The following is a 6,763-nucleotide window of genomic DNA, read 5'->3' on the forward strand; positions in this document are numbered from 1 at the left end:
TGTTTAAAGTGGCTAGTGATGAATTTTTACATAATTTCCATCAATTCCCATTATTAAAGTGGCTGGAGTTGAGTCAGTATGTTGGCAGCGGCCACTAAATGTTAGTGGTGGCTGTTTAACAGTCTGATGGCCTTGAGATAGAAGCTGTTTTTCAGTCTCTCGGTCCCTGCTTTGATGCACCTGTACTGACCTCGCCTTCTGGATGATAGCGGGGTGAACAGGCAGTGGCTCGGGTGGTTGTTGTCCTTGATGATCTTTATGTCCTTCCTGTGACATCAGGTGGTGTAGGTGTCCTGGAGGGCAGGTAGTTTGCCCCTGGTGATGCGTTGTGCAGATCTCACTACCCTCTGGAGAGCCTTACGGTTGTGGGCGGAGCAGTTGCCGTACCAGGCGGTGATACAGCCCGACAGGATGCTCTCGATTGTGCATCTGTAAAAGTTTGTGAGTGCTTTTGGTGACAAGCCGAATTTCTTCAGCCTCCTGAGGTTGAAGAGGTGCTGCTGCGCCTTCTTCACAACGCTGTCTGTGTGGGTGGACCAATTCAGTTTGTCCGTGATGTGTACACCGAGGAACTTAAAACTTACTGTCCCGTCGATGTGGATAGGGGGGTGCTCCCTCTGCTGTTTCCTGAAGTCCACAATCATCTCCTTTGTTTTGTTGACGTTGAGTGTGAGGTTATTTTCCTGACACCACACTCCGAGGCCCTCACCTCCTCCCTGTAGGCCGTCTCGTCGTTGTTGGTAATCGAGCCTACCACTGTAGTGTCGTCCGCAAACTTGATGATTGAGTTGGAGGCGTGCATGGCCACGCAGTCGTGGGTGAACAGGGAGTACAGGAGAGGGCTCAGAACGCACCCTTGTGGGGCCCCAATGTTGAGTATCAGCGGGGTGGAGATGTTGTTACCTACCCTCACCACCTGGGGGCGGCCCGTCAGGAAGTCCAGGACCCAGTTGCACAGGGCGGGGTCGAGACCCAGGGTCTCGAGCTTGATGACGAGTTTGGAGGGTACTATGGTGTTAAATGCTGAGCTGTAGTCGATGAACAGCATTCTCACATAGGTATTCCTCTTGTTCAGATGGGTTAGGGCAGTGTGCAGTGTGGTTGCGATTGCGTCGTCTGTGGACCTATTGGGTCGGTAAGCAAATTGGAGTGGGTCTAGGGTGTCAGGTAGGGTGGAGGTGATATGGTCCTTGACTAGTCTCTCAAAGCACTTCATGATGACGGAAGTGAGTGCTACAGGGCGGTAGTCGTTTAGCTCAGTTACCTTAGCTTTCTTGGGAACAGGAACAATGGTGGCCCTCTTGAAGCATGTGGGAACAGCAGACTGGGATAAGGATTGATTGAATATGTCCGTAAACACACCAGCCAGCTGGTCTGCGCATGCTCTGAGGACGCGGCTGGGAATGCCGTCTGGGCCTGCAGCCTTGCGAGGGTTAACACGTTTAAATGTTTTACTCACCTCGGCTGCAGTGAAGGAGAGCCCGCAGGTTTTGGTAGCTGGCCGTGTCAGTGGCACTGTATTGTCCTCAAAGCGAGCAAAAAAGTTATTTTGTCTGTCTGGGAGTAAGACATCCTGGTCCGCGACGGGGCTGGTTTTCTTTTTGTAATCCGTGATTGACTGTAGACCCTGCCACATACCTCTTGTGTCTGAGCTGTTGAATTGCGACTCTACTTTGTCTCTATACTGACGCTTAGCTTGTTTGATTGCCTTGCGGAGGGAATAGCTACACTGTTTGTATTCGGTCATGTTTCCGGTCACCTTGCCCTGGTTAAAAGCAGTGGTTCGCGCTTTCAGTTTCGCGCGAATGCTGCCATCAATCCACGGTTTCTGGTTTGGGAATGTTTTAATAGTTGCTGTGGGTACGACATCGCCGATGCACTTTCTAATGAACTCGCTCACCGAATCAGCGTATTCGTCAATGTTGTTGTTGGACGCAATGCGGAACATATCCCAATCCACGTGATCGAAGCAGTCTTGAAGCGTGGAATCAGATTGGTCGGCCCAGCGTTGAACAGACCTGAGCTTCTTGTTTTAGTTTCTGTCTGTAGGCTGGAAGCAACAAAATGGAGTCGTGGTCAGCTTTTCCGAAAGGAGGGCGGGGGAGGGCCTTATATGCGTTGCGGAAGTTAGAATAACAATGATCCAGGGTTTTACCAGCCCTGGTTGCGCAATCGATATGCTGATAGAATTTAGGGAGTCTTGTTTTCAGATTAGCCTTGTTAAAATCCCCAGCTACAATGAATGCAGCCTCAGGATATGTGGTTTCCAGTTTACATAGAGTCAAATAAAGTTTGTTCAGGGCCATCGATGTGTCTGCTTGGGGGGGAATATATACGGCTGTGATTATAATCGAAGAGAATTCCCTTGGTAGATAATGCGGTCGACATTTGATTGTGAGGATCATGTTCATGATGTACGCTATTTTGGGTAGAGAAATAAAAGCCCCTATTTCGTATTCCTGCGCCTGTCTCCTATCATTATACAACGTGACAATTGTGTTTCTCACTGAAATGAATTAAGCCACCTTTATTTGCAGTGTCTCAAACATTAACATGTGCGCGATGGCATACACATATATGTCATTCACTAATTTCATCCAAACTGCTGGCGCGTGTCAACAAGAGTCTGCATAGCCAGGCACTAAAATAGAACTTTGTCACGATCTTTCAAAATCGAACCCAGAAGCAGACCAGGACAAGGAGAGTAGGAAGAAGGTGAGTATTTATTTACAAGTGAATGTGAATGGGTAGATATATCCAGGTGGCGTAGCGGGCAGCGGTGGTGAGTTGATGGGAGTAAATAGGTGAATCCAATGGGGTAGCGGAATCCTCCGACGACCAGGCGGGAATGGGGTAAATGATCCGGGTGAGTAACTGAAGACAAAACAAACGGAGGTAAGTTTAAGGCAAGCAATACGTAAAAAAACACAAAACAAATTCTATCCAACTTGAGGCTGATACTATGGCACAACATACTGTTCATGGCTAACGATCCGGCAGGGAATGGATGTCAGGTCCGGGCTTATGAAGAGGAGAGATGATGATCAGGACCAGGTGTGCAGATAGCTGATGGGATACAGGTGCGGGTAATCAAAACTCCCAACTGGCTACATTGCCCGGCAACCAGACAGGGTGCGTTCCAGGACGCCGGAAAAAACACTCCAGGACAGAACACAGGCAAAAACCCGACTCAGGAAACGGGATTCGTGACAATTTTTTATGCTTGATGCGCTACAAGTCCTGCATCTCCCATCTCGTCATTGGTTTTTAGAAGCATATACCCATGTGGGTGATTTGCACATCATTATAACACTGTACATAGCTATAATATGACATTGGAAATGTCTTTATTCCTCCAAAACTTTTGTGAGTGTAATGTTTACTTTTGATTGTTTATTTCACTTTTGTTTATTATCTATTTCACTTGCTTTGGCAATGTAAACATATGCTTCCCATGCCAATAAAGCCCTTTGAATTGAATTTAAATTGAACTGATTGAAAGATGAACTGAGGTCCACACTCCAGACCAGTTGGTGGTGGTAATGCACATTAAAGTTGGTTGCCAACTGCCATATAAAGTTCACAGAATAAGAAGAAGAAGATTGAAGGAGGAGAGATTACTAGAAACTAACTATGTTTGCCCCTTTTATCTGTGGATGAATTATTGGAATAGAGAACACAGGATTTCTGTGACTCAAAATGGATCTGGTGTGGATGAACAAAATCAACATGCGAACGATGGCGGATGCACACGCGTGCCCGTTCTTGTCAGCATGTTACACCCTCGCGTCATCGCACTTCAGTCCTCTGCACCAGAAATTCAAGAGCACATTTTAAATTTCAATTTACAATGGGGGCAGTAGAGACTTTTTTTAAATTTATTTTGGGGCTGAAGTCCCACTTGGAGTAATTCCAAGAATTTGGGACAGAAAGGCTAAGCATTTGATGTGTCTAATGAATCGACGATGTAGCTAGAAATAAAATTGTAGGCCTACTTGTATTGTGATGATACAAGATCTACTGAAATAATGTCAAACAAGAGGAAATTATATCGAGAAATGTGGGATTCAAATGACTGGTTTTACGCTATTGGACACGTGAAAGCAAAAGCAACATTTCTACTGATTTCACATATTCAGTCATGATGTCAGATCATTGAAAACGGATGGGCTCGGATTAGGGAGGAAGGAATGAAGGAAGGAAGCATTCAGAAAATACCCGAATAGGTCCATGTCTGTTCAGTAAAGTAGTATTGACCACAGTGAGTCTTGCTCATTTATACTCCCAGGTTGTAGTCAACAAATGCCCCAAAGAGACAGAATTTGCCTCCTTCGATTTTTTTATTTGATTTTAAAACTGTGTGTGTGTTCGCCTGTGTGCGTGCGTGTGTCAATAAAACATGTTGACCATTTACAGAGCGGTTTTAAGTGTACATATGGAGATTTAACGAAACCCTCACAATATACTGCTGAATTATTAAGCATGATATGGGATATTGGCTTGCTTCCATGTTGCTCCATGCGCTTCGTTCAAATGCATTTAGTCTAAATACATTTTTGAGTTGTTTATATGTGTATTATAAATTATTGTAATAATGAATTAGCCTATACTACATGTTCTGGACTCTATAGCCTAGATTCTCGAAGACCTTAATTTGAGAACCTAGGACACTGTGAATAGTAATTCAAGATCCACCATGATGTGTTGCAAATATTTCTGCACAGCTAGTTGATTAGTTGGGGCATAAGCAAAGGGGCATAAGCAAATGGTTGTGTATCTTCCAAAGACAGCCCATTCTATGCCATTTGGATCTCTGCGTCCTAGTCTGGTGGTATTGATTTGTGTTGTGAAAAATTATTTAATTTCATGGCATTCTTCAAGGTCCCCTTGACTTGCATCACAAATACAAGCAAGTCATCAAATATTTTATTATAACCTACCAGTTAAAATGTGTGCGTTGAAATGTATGTCAAACTTCAAAGAATGCATTCTCTAAACCTCTCAATGCAATCTGTTATCGTACTGTATATTTTGCACTTTTTGTTATTGTTTATTAGTTGCAGTGAAGGCACTCAAATACGGCCTGTATAATGTTTTAAAAAGAATGAATCATTTCTGAGACAGAACATAACCTGAACTATATCATCAATGCAATCTGTTCTGATAAATTTGATTAGTTGTATCATTCCTAAGCAGGCTCACTTGATAATAACAATAATAATATACAATTTAAACTACTACAACTAGTTTACTATGCTCCTTTTGTTATAGGACTATCATATTTTCATGAAAGCATTCAAAATAAAGAAATATTACGAGGTAACTACAAATAATAATTTAATAACAACAATGTTAGGCTACATAGTAGAACAATTCAGGATTATGTTATTGTAGCCTAAAACAATCGCAATCAAAACCATGATTCAGAGGATTGTACAACATTTGGTTGTGCCTCTATCCCTCCATTTCATGTCCACTTTCACCGGTTGGACAGGTTTACATAGAGAGAGAGAGAGAGAGAGAGAGCGAGAGAGCGAGAGAGAGAGAGAGAGAGAGAGAGAGAGAGAGAGAGAGAGACACTGCCCACAAAATGAGGTGGAAACTGAGCTGCACTTCCTAACCTCCTGCCCAATGTATGACCATATTAGAGAGACATATTTCCATCAGATTACACAGATCCACAAAGAATTTGAAAACAAATCCAATTTTGATAAACTCCCATATCTACTGGGAGAAATTCCACAGTGTGCCATCACAGCAGCAAGATTTGTGACCTGTTGCCACAAGAAAAGGGCAACCAGTGAAGAACAAACACCATTGTAAATACAACCCATATTTATGCTTATTTATTTTAACTTGTGTGCTTTAACCATTTGTACATTGTTACAACACTGTATATATATAATATAACATTTGTAATGTCTTTATTGTTTTGAAACTTCTGTATGTGTAATGTTTACTGTTAATTTGTATTGTTTATTTCACTTTTGTATAATATCTACCTCACTTGCTTTGGCAATGTTAACACATGTTTCCCATGCCAATAAAGCCCCTTGAATTGAATTGAATTGAGAGAGAGAGAGAGAGAGAGAGAGAGAGAGAAATAATTGTAGTCATATTAAGAACATGAAATCCCTCTCTAATTAAATAAATAAAATCAGCCAGGATTGTTCCAGCGAACTAAAGAGGTTAAATAAAGCCAGTGAAAACACATATATTCATTCACCCTGCCTCCGTAACGCCCTAATTATATAATATTTCAGATTTGTCAAGCATTAATACGATTTATTAATTCCAAAAGTGACTCCCAAAACCCATAGATATTACCTTGTCGAATACATTTTTCCTCCTTTGCAATGGCCACTGACACGTTTTGGGAGAATAAAAAAATGTAAAAAATAAAAATGGAACGAATGCGCTAACTCATACATGCCCGCCAGTGTAGGTGATAGTGGTTATTACTGAGGCCTGCAGCATAGTGGTGCATGATGCTAATGCGCTACGAAAAAGAGAGCCAGGCTTTACTGTAGGCCTAATCTATTCGAACTGCAAGGGGGAAGAAAGAAAATCCGTTGGCGCTTTTCCCTTTAGCTCCATGACCGTTGATTATTGGTATTTTCCGAGTTTTCCAAACTAATAAGTGGCGCTATCAAGAATTTAGAAGCGCTGGGAGACTACCGAAGGGCTGCTAGACTTAATTGATATTGAGCGGGGCGCTGGTAGGCGCGGATGGAGGCCACTGCTGGGTAATTTGCAGTTTAAT

The 6,763-nt window shown here is 42.7% G+C and overlaps 1 long non-coding RNA gene across 1 annotated transcript; it reads right to left on the minus strand.

Moving 5' to 3' along the window:
- Positions 1–2,704: 2,704 nt before the first annotated feature.
- LOC139544669 (uncharacterized) lies at positions 2,705–3,070 on the minus strand. Its single transcript, XR_011668915.1, has 2 exons — positions 2,977–3,070; positions 2,705–2,874 (listed from the first exon to the last, which is right to left on the minus strand). It is a non-coding gene; the product is annotated as an uncharacterized lncRNA (long non-coding RNA).
- Positions 3,071–6,763: the final 3,693 nt, after the last annotated feature.

Source organism: Salvelinus alpinus, chromosome 18 (genome assembly GCF_045679555.1).
Source record: "Salvelinus alpinus chromosome 18, SLU_Salpinus.1, whole genome shotgun sequence".
NCBI lineage: Eukaryota > Metazoa > Chordata > Actinopteri > Salmoniformes > Salmonidae > Salvelinus > Salvelinus alpinus.